Source organism: Mesocricetus auratus, unplaced genomic scaffold (assembly GCF_017639785.1).
Source record: "Mesocricetus auratus isolate SY011 unplaced genomic scaffold, BCM_Maur_2.0 Super-Scaffold_100006, whole genome shotgun sequence".
Taxonomy (NCBI): domain Eukaryota; kingdom Metazoa; phylum Chordata; class Mammalia; order Rodentia; family Cricetidae; genus Mesocricetus; species Mesocricetus auratus.
The window spans coordinates 55,596,213-55,611,619 of record NW_024429190.1 but is presented as its reverse complement, the minus strand read 5'-3'; the positions used below and the strand labels follow the sequence as shown (position 1 = coordinate 55,611,619).

Sequence of the window (15,407 nt, the reverse complement as noted above, 5' to 3'; positions counted from 1 at the left end):
TCCCCACAACTCCCAAGGCAAATATATTGATGCCCCACAGCTTCAGCCTCGAGTTCAGAGATAAGGGAATAGTGGGGGAAAGGGCTGGCCACAGGAAAGGATTGTTGTCTCCATACTTCCCATGTGTTCTGCCCTTTCCTGCTCATTCTAAGTGACTCCTCTGCTGTGTAGCCTACTCTATGGCTCAGGACCCTTGGCCACCCCTTCACTGGACTACCCCTTTGGACTTCCTTCCTCAGACGATAATTCCATATTCCCATCCTTTCTGACTCTGTCTTTTCCCTTCCTCCCAAGCTTGCCCAGCCTGTGTTCCCTGCTCTTGTCTCCTTGGGGCCCTTATCTTAGCCCAGTAGCACTGAATGATAACACAAAGCTTTTAAATTGATTCAGTTCAACAGTCTATTACACAGATACTGTGGTTCAGACATTATGCTGGATGCCAGGGATGCAAAGACAGAAAAGAAACAGTTCCTGCCCTTGAAAGAAGATGCAGCTATGCCCGGGACATAGACATCCATTACACCAAGTGATAAGTGCTCCAATATAGGCATATTCTGACAGTTTGATTGACAAACCATACGATCTGTCTTTATTGGCCGCAGGCTATCTGTACTCTGGGTTCTTTCTAGAGAGAAAATGCAACCATGAACTCTCAGCTATATAATCCTTATCAAACATTTACAGTAAATAATTTATAAAGGTGTGAAAGACAAACCACCCATTCATTGCTTTAGATGCCCTAAAAATTTCTGCCTCATATACATAAGTGCACAATCCAGTGTTGTTGTTCTTAATCCATAATGAGCTAAAGCAAAGTGGTCCATTTTCTTGTTTTAGAATGTCAGTCAAGCTGCTTTTAGTCAGAGATTCTTGGCTGTCTTACTTCTACCTCCTAGTCTTGAGGAAAGTTTAAAAATTGCAGGATGATATTAAGTATGTACCCAGTGTAGGAACAATGAGAGTGTCCTCCCCTGTAACTCTTAACATATGCTAAGGAACCCACTGAGAGCTTACTAAAAACAACCCAGTTTTTAAATGTTAGAGTACAACCATCTCTTAATATGCTCTGTATTTTCATGTTGGGTTTAGGAATCAGAAGATGACAACAAAATTCCTGTCTTCTTGCAAGTGTATGAGAGTAAGAGATAGGCATTTATTTTACTGCCCTTGCTTTCTGTTGACTCCAGGTCCTCTTTTATCCTTCTCTGGGCATGTTGATAATAAATTCCAAGTTCTCTGTAGAATAAGAATACATATATTACTTACAAATAATTACACAGGCATGTATGACGGTATTGCGATTTGGAGAAGAAAATCATGGAAAGAGGCTCTGATGAGAGAATGTCATGTATCCAGTCTGAGAAAGTCTTTTGATAAAACCAGCAGAGACTTGGAGGCATAAAAATGCACATGAATTTACATATCCAGATATAAGGGACAGGAGATCTCATTTCACCATTGACTTTTCTATCAATAGGCTGTCACTTTATGTTAGAAGAGTACTTCACCTCTTAAAATCCTCCCTTGTCCTGATGAGCACTTAGGGCATAAAACTCTGATGACAACATTTTCCACTAAGAGAAAATTATTCTGGGTCAAACTTTCTCTCTTGGTCAGGTTGCAAAGGCTTCCCATTCTACCTTAGGTTGGCTAGCTGCATCTGTGACTTTTCACCACCAACACCATACAACCAGAGAGAAGCATAAGAGAGAAAAAATTTACTTTGGCTTGGGTTTCAAAGGGTGTCTATTCATACTGGTGGAGAAGGTAAGGCCTGTGTAGTAGGAACTGTTACCTCACAGACACCAGGAAGCAGAGGGAGAACAATGTCACATTCTCCGTTTTCTGCTTTCTTCCTACCCCAGCCCATGGGATGGTACAGTACTCATTCAGGGTAGGATTTTCTTCCTCCGTTAATCCTCTCTGGAAACACCGCCATAGACATACCTAGAAGTGTGCCTCAACAGCCTATGAGATTCTCAATACAGTCAATCAAAGGTGATGATTACCCATCTCATCAAGTGGGACAGATTAACCTAACTCTTCTCATTGGTCTCTCAGAGCTGTCCAGAGTAAGGTCAGAGAGCCTGAGCACATTCTCTGCCCTCTGCTCTTGCAAAGCCATCTCTGTGGTCTGGCTAAGGCTGAAGTTATGGAGACAGGAATACTTACACGTGGGGGTGGATACCAACTCTTAAGCATGCACAAGGCTTTTAAGCAGTTTACCTCCTCCTCTTTAATCCTCATCTTCCCCTTGCAATCTCAATGCTAAGATCTGATGTTTTTAGCTGGTGTCATTATTTTAAAGTCATACCTACTATTTTGACAATCTGTGATATTTACTGATTTTTTTGCAATCTACAAGCCTCCTATGTATATATTACCATAGACTCTGGGTAGCTGGAGATGTCTTTAAAAATGAATAATTTACCATGCTACAGGAAATTAAGACCTGTAATAGTGCTGAGATATGAATGATTTTTAGGTACCTTTCATTACTTGGATTTCTTTTTTTTTTCTTTCTGGTAAATACTGCAATTATTCAGATAGCTCAAAATGTCATAAGAAAATGTCAGTAGAAACAGTAACAAATCTCTCTCTTAAGTGAGTCCCCATCAAGGCACACACAAATAGAAAATTTCTGGAATTAACATGTGAACAATGTAGGCTATTTGAGGATTTGGGGTGATTTCCAGCCTGGAAGTGGCCTGTTTAAAAGGAGAGACTCATGGCCAGGAAGGGAATTAACAGAGAAATGGTTTTTGCTGTTGATAAAGTCAGTGTCAAGGTTCTAAATGTTTCTTTTCATGAGTATTAGGAAGGAAAATGGGGTTCACTCTGATGGTGGCTTTGCCATTAGGTTTAAAGGAGATCTGGGAGTTTAGAGGGAAATTGAGGGAACGGCCATGTGGGGAACACAAAGACTATGGACGAGAAAACTTGCCTCTTTTCCCCTGGGAGAGCCTGGAACTGACCTTATTAAGTATTATTCTGAGTGTGAGCAAGGCACTGGGCTGGCACAAGAGTAGGCAGGAGCCATAGTACACTCACTGCTCTTTACACACAGTCAAGAAGCAGTGACTCGCAGAGGCTGTCCTGGAATGAGCCTCAGGTGACCAAAAGCTGCAGAGATCATCCTTACAATTCCACTGGGCACCAGCAAGCTGGTTTTCCACCTCCCAAACATCCTTCCAACCATCAGCACTGTGTTCGCATACTACACTAAGCACCAGATTACCTCTCCTTTGATCCCAAGATGGTCTTCCTTTATATATTTGTACTTGCAGGTTAGGGCTTTTAGACAATTTTTGAATTTGTGTGCACGTGTGTGTGTGTGTGTGTGTGTGTGTGTGTGTGTGTGACAACTTTGGGTATCATTCTTTGGGTATCATTTACTTTTTTCTTTTTTTTTCCAAAACAGGGTATCTCACTGATCTGGGACTCCTCAACTAGGTTAGACTGGCAAGCCAGCAAGCCCCCGAGATCTACCTGTCTCTGCTTCTCCAACACTGGGATTACAAAAGCTGGGTACCACATCCAGCTTTTTTATGTGGATTCTGGCAATGGAAGTTAGGTTCTCATGCTTGGATTGTGACATTTGTTTGTTTGTTCATTTGTTTGTTTGTTCTGATTTGTGGGAAGCTGAAGATAGAAGGAAGGGAATGAAGTTGAATGGGCAGGGAGGTGGGGGAGGATCTAGGAGAAGCTGGGGGAGCAAATGCTTGGATTTGCTCCCATTACAAAGTGAGCAAGCTATCCTCTCAGCATCAGGGCCATGGAAGACGACAACTCCCGAGCAATGGGTCAAGGCAACATGGCTAACAAAGGAGCATCTGATAGGAGCAAAAGGGAGCATGAGCCTCCTCTGGCAAGCATCTGTCTTCAGGTATCCTAAGATTTCCATCTCATTGTACAGATGATAAAGTGATGTATGATCTTACTTAAAAAAAAAATGTTTGACAGACCCTAGAGCATCATCGTGTGTTACAGTCAAGTATAACTTCATGTCAATGAAATAAAAAGGAGAAGTCTTTCTTGTTCTAAAAGGTCAGTATAAACATAGAGCAAAACACTAATGACCGATAACTACAATAGACGTAACAAATGATGCGATTTATAATAACCTGAGTTTCTTCTCACAAAACTTCCTCTTCTGTCATTACTTAATGAGACCTTGTTTCTCTCCTTGCTTTAAGAAAATGCTTTAACTTTCCTCGACTAAGATTCAGATATCAAACAGCTCATCCACAGCTCCCTGGATGCCAGGGCAGCAGCTATCAGAGCTCATTGATTTGCTGCTAGCAAATAGGAAGATTTAATGGTGTGACTTCCACGAGGTACCAGTTGATCAGGTCTCACTGGGGTCTCTCCAAATGGGGAAAGCCTTGCTTCCTGCTTCTATCTGCTTGTCTCAGGCAGCCACACTGCGTCCCCATCGCTATCCCCACTGATCTTCTATCGAGAGGAGATGGAGGGTGATTATGTTTCATGCTCCCACTGCGTCTGCATAAAACTGGATCGCCATCCCTTTCTGATCAGCAACATGTTACCTTGGCAACTACATTGTGCAGCTCTTATCCGTCCCTCCTTTGAAGCCCATCATCTGTGTAAAAGTTATTTTGCCTCCTAATGAGGATGAGGAGACATTAGCCAGCCTGACCGGTTCCCTGGTACTTCCAAACAATAATGAAGTTGGCCACCCAGGGGTTAGATTAAATCCACAGGCCTGTTTGACCAACAGAAAATTTTAGAGTTGTTGTTTTTTTTTAATGCAAGCCAACACTTATAAACCAGAAGACTTACCATAAGAATCCTATTTTTTAACATCTTCTTTAAAAATGCTGAGACCTGAATTTATTGGACCAACGTTCATGACAATACAATACAGCTTTTCTTCAGTATTGTTTGGTACAGAATTGCCACTGTCCTTCAGTCAGCCACTCCAATTGGTTAATTTACCTGGTAGGAATTTTGATTATTTTAGATGGCAAGCAAAGTTTTTTAAAGATACATTAACTTTTAAAAAGTGAAAATATTTAGAGCTGAACGGAAGTCATTTTTAAGCTGTTTCGGGTTTTTAAGAAGCTTCTCCTCAAAATTCAAAGCTTCAAATTCACCTAACGTTTTCTCACAAGATTTTCTAACATCGTTTTCAGACTTCAGCCAACGATGCTTAAGGAAACTTCAGGTGCTCTGGAGACATAACCAAGAAAGGTGCGCTTGACTGGGAATCCTAGCACGCCAGCAATAGGCTGGAGGCAGAGGCTAGAGGATAGCCTGAGCTACATAGCAAGAGGCTCTCTCAAGAAACCAGGCGAAAGGAAAAGGCCAAATTTGAGGGCAGAAATTCATGGCTGTTGGAAGGCTGTGGTGGCAGCAGTGGGGAAGGATATAAAGAAAGCATAGATTCTCTCTAATCAAACGTGAGAATGAATACTTTGTGTTGTAGTTTGCTACAGGGGCAGGTGATGAAACACCAACCACAAAACCCACATGGAGTTTATTGGGGAAAGGGAGCAAAGGGAGGGAGGGGTAGGTGTTGGCCAACTGGGAGCAGAGATGGAAAGGGAAGGGGGCAAACAGGTGGGAGGCAGTCACTTAAAAGGAAAAGCTTGCACATGCGTACAGAGTCCTTATGCAGCCACTGTGTGAGGTAGCCATGCAACACAAGGCCCTTTGAGCTGTCTAAGTATCTGCCTGAATGATGGTGTCCGTACCTTGCCAGTTGTCAGGGGACGGGGTCAGCATAACGCCAGGACATAAACACTTTAGAATTGCCTAGACAGCTTTTGGAAGCATGCATTGCTGGGCTCGACTTTCTATCAGTAAGTTTGAGGATGCAGGTGGGGCCTGGGAAATTTGCATGACTAACAATCTACCCAGATGCTCCTGGCCTAGAAACCACACTTTGGGAACCACTGAGTTCACACTATATCAAATATGCCAGTCAATGACAGTGGCCAAGCATGACAGAAGTGCATTCTCTCTCACAAAACAGAGGATGGCAAGTTTTCCTTCATTCGTGAGTCAAAAGCCCCAAGCTGCTTTGAGCTTTGGGAGGAAGAAACATTACAGACGAAAGAGAGGGAGGACATCAAGAAAGAGAACCAGGCTGGAGAGAAGATGGCTCAGCACTTAAGAGTACTGACTGCTCTTCCAGAGGACCCAGGTTTGATTCGCAGCACCCAATGGTCTGCAACTGCAGCCCCAGGGGATCCAATGCCCTCTTCTTCACTCAGCATTCACTAGACACCACGGGGGTACACACAGACATACATACATGCAGGAAAACCATGCACACACAAAATAATTGTGTGTGTGTGTGTGTGTGTGTGTGTGTGTGTGTGTGTGTTTAAAGAAAGTGAATGGCTTTTTCTTTTTAAGTCTTGGCCTCAAGATTGTTGACCAGTCACATGACAACATCTAGATGCAAAAGGTGCTGGGAAATGTAGTCCCTGTAAGTAACTAATTCCCAATAATTCTGAAATAAGGAAGAGAGAAACCCTATGGGGTTAGGGGGAGACAGCAAGCCATCCCTGTTCAGAAGCCAGGATTGTGGTTCACTCTTAACCATCACTGATTTGTTCTCCTTGCTTGAAGGTCCTTCCTGCTCCACACTGCCCAGCCCTTAGCAGTCTTCTTGCTGTATTCCATGAAAATTTTCAGTAAAATATTTCTCCCCATTTATCTTGGTGTGTAACTAAAGTAACTTTCCCTGAAGAGTTTGCTGTTTTCTGAACATATTTATGATGGTCTTTATAATGGTGAAGAACAAGATTGACTCTTCTCCAGTTAATCAGAAGGGGAAAAAAATGAACTGATCACATTTTGAAAGGTTTTGATTAAACACTAGTCAGGGTTAAGTATCACATCATAGTTGTTTCCAAAACATAACAAACAAGTATACAAAAGAAATAAGTCATGAGAGGTGCCCACAATAATTAATCTCTTGATATCATAATCCGGCTGTCCTCCTAGTGATGAATTAATACTTTCCAAAGTCATCTCTAGCTCCTGGGATCTAAAGTAAACTATTGAGGTGACTTGTGAGCTTCTAAAATTAATTAAAGCTAACAATGTGAAAATAATATGAAGAGTGGCTCATTTACCATTGCAAGCAGCAGGAAAAAAATTACCTAAATTTGCTTAAGCAAAAAGGAAATTAATTGGTTCACCTGAGCTGAAAAGTCTAAGGAAGTATTAGCTCCAGCTACGCCTGATTCCTGAGTTCATCCAGGACCGTTTCTCTACACTCATGGGTTTGTGCTTGTTGGTTGGTTGATTTGGGTATTCATGTTGCTTTGTTGTCTTTTGCTTTGAGACAGAACAGTTGTGCTCAAGATCTAAGAGTCCAGCATAGGAACAGAAATGTCAGCTTTGTTATTGTGTAACAGCTTTAGGTCTGTGACTCAGCATGTCAGTTCCTAAATTAGATGATCCTACCCCCTTGCAGACATGGACTCTTCATGAGAGCCCCATCGTGTCAGATTTATGACATAGAGAATTGAGGATGCGTCCTGAAAAATGGCAAAGTTCTAAGGAGAAAACAGAAAGGCTGCATTTACTACCCTCAGCCACTGGGCCCAAATTCACCCAGAGGTAATCAGGCTTGCTTTCTTGGGGAGATGAGAAAAGAGGGTTACAGGAAACAAAGTAACTATGAGTACCCATCTAATGAAGCCCTGCACACAAAGACAGTGAAAAAATCAAATTCCTAAGCATGTTTAGTTAACCGGGTATAAACCCACCGGTGATTGTGACAAACACAATACCACTTAGATGCTACAAGTTACCTTTTTGCATTTCATTTTTTCCCCTAGAGGTGAAGGACAGTCAACTATGTTAGTTTGGGTGGTTATAACAAAGTAGATTTTGGTAGCTTGTAAACAACAGAAACTCATTTCTCACAGTTCTGGAAGCTGAAAAGTCCAACATCAGGTGCCAACATGGGAAGCACCCTACTGCTTGAAGGCTGCAGATTTCTTATATCCTAACAAAGAGAAAAATGGCTAGCTCTCTGGTCTTTTGATAAGGGCACTAACCAACCTCATGAGCCAATTTTACATCCCAAAAGCCTCATCGCCATATACCATCACATTGGGAGGTTCAGATCTCAACATATGAATTTGGGGAGCAAAGACAAGTATTCAGTGCAGAAATAAAAATGAACTTTATTTACGTTCATGCATAATGCCATATGTTAATGCCATAGCACCATTTCAAATTAGTACCCCAAGAAATTTGGCTGAAAGTTTAGGAAAGAATTTCCATTTATCTAGACCTGATTCTAGAATATATAGGCTCGGGTGAAGTCTCCTGCCATCCCTTCTCAAAAGTGCATCTTGCTCTGCCATACATAATTGAGCCTCTGGCAAGCATGATGCAGGGTGAAACAGGTAATGAAGACTTTTGCAATCAAAAAGAAAAAGAAAAAAGATCTTGCATACAGATATACTAGCCACAAAAACACCGCGTCGCTTGGAATCTAAGATTATTGCTGCGCTATTACCAAAACAATCCTATTTCAGTCTGGTTAAGGATTCCCAGCTGATCTAGAAGAATTCAAGAAGTAGGGAACAAAAAAATCATCTAAAATGGCAGGTGCCTTAGAAGTAATTTTATATAAAAACAACCAGCTACTGCCCATTAGAAACACTGAGACCCAGCCTGCAAAGATTCTGGCCCAAAAATCACATCTCTCAATACCGATACAGTAGTCAGTTTTGTGCCATTACAACTAAACACCTAAAGAGTCAACTTGATAAAGAGAAAAGGTTTTATTTAGCTCACGGTTTGGAAGACTTGATTTCTAAAACATAAAACACTGGCTTAGGAAAAGCCATGGCTTGTCTGTGTCACCTAATGGTAAAGGGTGGTAATGACAGAAACATTCCTTTGGGAAGGGGGTGGGAGATAAAGGAGAGGGGGGGAGAGGGGGGAGGAAAGGAAGGAGGGAGGGAGGGAGGGAGACAGAGAGAGAACACCTACATGAAATCTCACAGCAGTTTTACTAGGGCAGAGCTCCTAATGGCCTAAGAACCTCCTGTTAGGCCTCACCTCTTAAATGTTCACAGAACCCTTATCCAATACCATCACAGGGGAACTAAACATACAGATCTTTCTGAGACATATAACCAAATCCCAGCAGCAAAGAACACAACAGAAGAGTGTAAAGCCCTGGTGGTTAGGGTCCAGTTTAATTCATGTTGTATCTCCCTACGGTGCCTAGGGAACAGAATCAAATGAAGAAAAGAGAACATGTTCTCAGGAGGTTATCATAGGGAAACACTCTGTGTTGTCACTTGGACAGCAGCACCAGGAAAATTAGAGAGAGGTAACTGTAGGGAGTGATTTTACATATCCAAAAGCGGTGACCACTCCTGTGTGGGTGTGTTTTGGGGGCTGGATGAGCCACTCTGACACCAGATGAAGCAAAAATATTAAACTACACAAATTTAGGGATGTCCTATGATATTTTATTGAAAGAGAAGTCACTTACTTGAAAAGCCAAGGAAGTCGAGAACCAAAGGTCCACACGCTGCTCTCCAGGCCAAAACTGAAACCCAGAAAGAGAAAGAGACTCCTCCCCCTAGCTCTATTTACCCGTGAACACACCCACACGGGAGTGGTCAGCGCTTACGGATACGTAAAATCACTCCCTACAGGTAATGAAGCGACAACTTATATATTTAGTGTGTCCAACCTGATTCATCAACAGCATTCAAAAATAATATGCGCTGTCAACCTCAAGCAAAACTAACCTTGAGTGTATTTTCCAAAGTATGACTCAACAAGACAGCGAAACTTGCTTTTTCAAAATGGACCCAATATCCCCTCCCAGTGGTGTCTCTATTGGAACAGGCACATACCATGGGCATCAACCAAGCCATCCATATCTTGTCTGGCTCCTGGCTCCTGGCTCCTGGCTCCCAGAAGGAAAAGTGCCAGTCGCAGAAACCCACCACCCTACTCCGTGCTCCATCTTACCCCCACTCCCGTTGACTAGGCTCCTTAAGTACCTGCAGTAATGGGCCTTCAGGAACTTCCCCGGGCAGGTGATGGCACCGCCTAATAAACACCGCTGTCATGAAGAGTTCGGAAGCTGCCCTGTGCTTGCATTTTCTCAGTCACAGTTTCAGCTCCTTGCTCCTGATGACCTCCCCTTAGACTGCTGCTCAAGCGGTCCTCACAGCCTGTCCTGCCTCAGCATCTCTCTACCCTGGTGGTCATCCTTCCAGGCAACCCCTCCACTGAGCCCAGGCAATCCTGCAGTGCAGGATGCAAAGTCTGTGTGAAAAGGCCAGGCTCCAACTCCTAACAGAGCCTAAAGCTGGTCCTGGCTCAGATCTCCTACTAGCCACACTAGGGAGCCAGCGCAGGTCAGCACACACCAGCCGCTCCTTCCTTTTCCTACCAGCCTGGACTCTGGGATGTCGTCTTCCTGCAGTGTTTGGGGCCTGCTGATAAAGGAGCACTCTGGGCCCAGGCCAAGGAGCCACGGCTTTCATTATTCTTGCACGGAGAAAGCTGTGAGGGGCTGCGTCCTGCAAAGCACTCACTTGGAATTGGAGTCTAGTCAGCACTAGGTCTCCAGGCTGCAAACCAGGGGGAGTTCTCATTCAATTCCCTCTCTCCTCCTGTGCCTTTTAACTAACTTTGAAATTCCTCCGGCTGCTGCTGGGGCCTCCGTGCTGTTTCCAAGGGCTGGAGCGTCGTGCACATTTATTTGATAACCATTGCAGGAATTTCAGAAAATGAGAACCAGAGGAGGCGGCGAGGCCTGGAGTAATTAAGATGATTTGTTACACGTGACGCAGACATGCACAAAGGGTACCTGTAAACTCAGAGGAAGGCAATCCGGAAGTGGAAGCGTTCAAAAGGAAAGGAGCTGTCTGAAAGTGCCCAGATAACTGACAAATTCAAACACCTCTCCCCATTTTTATCTTCTCCCCGAGATAAAAACAGGGGGTTGATTTTTTTTTAACTTTTGCTTTCAGCAGTTAGCTTCCAGAATAAAAAATGCAAAAGCGCCTGCCATATTTACCTGTTCGCAAGCTCTCATCCACCTGAGAGCATCAAGCAAGCCCCAGGAAGCCAGCTGCTAGCACACACGCATTAGAAGGTCTGTGTTCTTTGCAAGCTCGTTAGTGACTCTTGAAAACCCTGTCTGTGAGGAGAGACGGTGCCCACCTGCACCCTACTTTGACTGCTGAGGGTGAGGCCAGGTAGAAACTGGTCAGAGCCAAGCCTGTGGGCGTGAGTGGGTATAAACCTCAAAGTACTACAGGACAGTTTGCTGGAAATTCTCATTTCCAAAAATGTCCACAGCCCCTAACCAAGCCCACCAGTAATTCCCAAATCTTCCAATATTTTGCTACAACAGATTCATTCATCCTTTTTGGGTATTTTATTTTCTACAACCTAACTTTGTGGTCTCCAAGTGACCTGCAGGACCCAGACCACAGACACACACACACACACACACACACATACACACACACACACACACACACACACACACACACACACACAATCCCCAAAGTCATCTAGAGTTCCTCAGCGGCTGCTTGTACTGTTTTGGACCATGCTGATACAAGGACAGAGCTAGAATTAGAATCATTGGAAAAAATAGGACAATGGAAACAGGCCCTTTTCATCTCCTCAATCATCCAGTTTCACTTCCTCTCTTCTCAAATAAATCATTTAAAGAAGCCGTAGCGTCTGGGGGATGCAGTATTACAGACAGAGCGCTGACCTTATCATTTACAACGCATGCAGAGATCCAATAATCGTTTCTAAAGTAGGGTTGCTGCGAGCTGAGACAAGGCGTTCTCTCCTGCATCTATGAGTGAACAGCTCATCTCCCTCCCAAGTCTATATTGCCAAAGGGCTTCAGTATGGTAGAGACTAAACAGTCTAAACCACCACATACTTCGGCTTTTGTTCCATGCTTGCCTTTGGTGGAACCAGACTATATGACTGGCTGACCACATTTCAAAGAACCACACGGCATTCGGCTGTGCGGGCCTCCTTCCCAGGATTGCAGATGACCAAGGGCCCACTGCCAGGTCATTGTCCAGCACTATCGTGTTACACTGTCTGGAATGCCTTCCCCGGGCCTGGTGGGTGCCCTCTGAGAAAGTTGCTGCCTCAGCCTTGTAGCAGGCTCTGGGAGGCCTGGACACCACAGGTAGAAAGATGGCAGAGGTACTGGCCATGACAATGGAGATTAACAAGCTAGCTCACAGTGTTCTCCAGCCCTGGGGTGTCTCTGCTTTGCTCTGAAGAGAAGATCCTTGACATTCCTTCTCCTTTCAATTGTTTTCAGAAACTTGAGAGTTCCTTGTCATCCCACTGTCTTCCAGAAAATCTCCAGAGTCCATGTTGACTGTACTTCTCAAGGGTTGGGCATCATGGGACTTTTCCCTAAGCCAGGCTTAAACCTCCATGGTGGGGTAAGAGGGTTTAGAAAAATAGCCACTTCCATGCTGTCTCAGTATCTCTCATGCTACATAGTACACAGAGTACCTGCAGCTGGGATGGTGTGGCTTACATTCCTCAAGGGCCAGCGTAGGAGATTCTGCACTTCTGACAAGCTTTAGTGATGCCCACACTGCTGTTCCTATGACTTCTTTTTCCATTTCTTGACAAGGAAATTACATGGAAACTAGAAGACTCTGGCCTTGCCCCTCTGCATGCATAGGAGACCGAAAGGCCATCTCCAAGGTCACCCATTGAGAAAAGAGACCAATCACCCAGAGACAGGAAGCAAACCGTCTCTTCCACAGGTGGTGTATAAGGTGTCTCTCCAGCACTGGGGACCTGATACCTGGAAACATTTGGCGGATAACGTCAAATAGGCCAGCACATGCAACCAGCTGCTGAAGAAAAGCAAAACCCTCATAACACTACCTGAGAGAATGCCTCTTGTGGCCAGCCTGACTCAGTCATGAATCCATTCAATTAAAAGAAGGGCTCCATGTCACCTATATAACTAACAAGCAGGGGCAGAGGTCTCTGTAGCTTGGTGGCTCTTAGGGACATCAACTGGAGAAATAATAGCTGGATTTCCAAAGTCCACCTGCCCTTCTCACAAGGACATTTCCCTCACTGATGATCTAGACTTTAGATTTAAGTATTAGGGGAGGAAAAAATTGGTATGTGATATGAGCATGAATTGGTGAGTGAGAAAGAGAGACTCAGAAATTTGATTCCTGTAGCTAGGGGACAGCATGAGTTCTCCGGTGTTGCTGGCTAGCAACTGGAGTAACTCCATCAAGAAAGAATGAACATAGGTACACCCACGTCACCTGGCTTTCACCCCTCCTGAAGGAAAGGGCAATGTTCACAGTCCCAGCCTCTGATTAGCTAAGAGTCTACCTTTGGGATTCTTCTAAAGGTCATTTCTCTAAACAGGAACTCAAGCCCTGATCCTCCCTAATCTCATAACTATTTAGTGCGCATTTAGCCAACTATTAATTAATGATGCTTCTGCAGAGAAAAGAGGCCATGGACAGACCAGCCCTTAATGAGCATGCTAGGGCCTGGCCAGACTCTGAGCAAATGCACACATTGAGATATTAGCCGAAGCTCAAAAACAATAGGTGCCTGTGCCCTCTAAGTAGCTCATATGTTGCAGATCTGACAAGTCTCATTGATTTAAATGGCTAGAACACTGCTTGGGTTTTAATCCCCTTCACCTTTATATCAAGGAGGTCGCTGTTTAAATGCTTTTACTTAATAATGTAAACACCTGCCACACGACAGGGGCAAAGCTATTAAGGAAAAAGGATTATTTAAAGCAAAGCACCTGAATACAACATGACTACTATTTGCCTGTCCACAGTTGCCAGGGTTTAGGCGGGACTTGCTATCTTAGGACCAGAGGCTGTGGGCAAGTCATCTGGCACTCTGGTCTCCACCAGAGACCTGTAGAGCCTTCTCTGAGGCACAGGCCATCTGCTCACATGCTGTCATCTCTATGCCCCCAAATATCTGACCCACCACAGCTAGTGCAGTCAGAGCGTGTGTTGACTGAGGTCTCCTATTAAAATGGAAAGCTGTTTCCATGAAACAATAGTCTATTAGGCCGTTATCCGGGTTGCTACAAGACACACATTACACTCCTTACAATCTTTACCTTGTTTATACTCACAGCAATCCTACAGCTATTGTTGACCTCATAGTAGGAATCCCAGGATGTGTAAGGAAATCTCTCAAGGACACAGAGTATTTCAATAGAACAATTTAAATCTGTAACTGACTCCAGTGTATGCACTTTTAAGCAATATACCATTTTTGCCATATTGCTTCTTACTATGTATCCTAAGCACCCATTAATAACCTTGCTACCTAGCAAAGGAAGAACCTGGAACAGTGGCGAAGACAGTAGATCAGCAGAGGAAAAACAACCTAGAGAACTGGTAGACATGAAGAGAAAGTTCAAGTGCTGGCTTTGGGCCTTTGGGGCAGACAGCGATCATTAGGAAGCCCTGAACTTAATCACAGAAGGTCACCTTAGAAGATGCAAAGATCAGAGATACGAAACACTCCTGGAACCTAGTCTGGTGCCTGGGGGTGGGGTCCAGCCAAGAGCTTTGAAATAGGTCCTCTCCTCCCACTCTGTCCCTTTCTTCAAGCTGAAACATGGGGGAAGAGACATCAGAAGCCCCTCCCATGCACTCATCTGCTGTATATCTTCTAAATGCTCATTATAGTTGCTAGGATGAGTAAATCCAGGGAGCTGGGGCTCTGCCATCGGCACTCAAAGCCCCAGTATGATCTGGCCAACTACCAGTTAATGATTTGTCCCAGTGGAGGAAGACACGTTTGTGGAACAACCCCACTTCCTCTTCCATTTTAGTGATCAAAGGCAATCTCATTGGCGTATTCCCAGCACCTTGATTCAGTGGTACTGTCAATCGTGTGGAGAGCATCACTGCTTAGGGTGAGGGAAAGAGAGCTCTTGCCATCTATAGGTGCCAGTGGAAATTAGTACACAATTATGGAGAGCAACATGGACACTCTAAAACATAAAACCACCAGATGATTCAGCTCTCTCAATCCTGGGTATACATACAAAAGAAATGATACAGAGGTGCTTGTGTACCCTTATTTATTATGGTGTGATTCCCAATAATAAAGACATAAATCCGCCACCGTGTCCATCAGTAGATGAATGGGTAAAGAAAATGTGGTAGGTATTCACAATGGACATTTATTCAAGCACAAAGAAAGAAAAATCCTGTCATTTTCAGCTACACAGGTGGACATGGAAGGACATTTTGTCAAGTGAAATAAGCCAGGCACAGAAATGGAAATATCAGGCATCCTCAACCATACGGAGAAGCTTAAAGGTCAACTCTACAGAACAAGAGAGTAGAATGGTGTTCACTAGAGGTTGGGGA

At 43.9% G+C, this 15,407-nt stretch overlaps 1 long non-coding RNA gene across 1 annotated transcript in view; it reads right to left on the bottom strand.

Annotated features, from left to right (window-relative positions):
- Nucleotides 1–1,054: 1,054 nt before the first annotated feature.
- The window catches only part of LOC110342889, a 49,030-nt gene continuing 34,677 nt past the window's right edge, over nt 1,055–15,407 (bottom strand). The window contains exons 3-4 of the long non-coding RNA XR_005877811.1: nt 4,804–4,959; nt 1,055–1,236 (exon numbers count right to left, since the gene is read on the bottom strand). This is a non-coding gene — a long non-coding RNA (uncharacterized LOC110342889). The remainder of the gene's footprint in view (nt 1,237–4,803; nt 4,960–15,407) is intronic.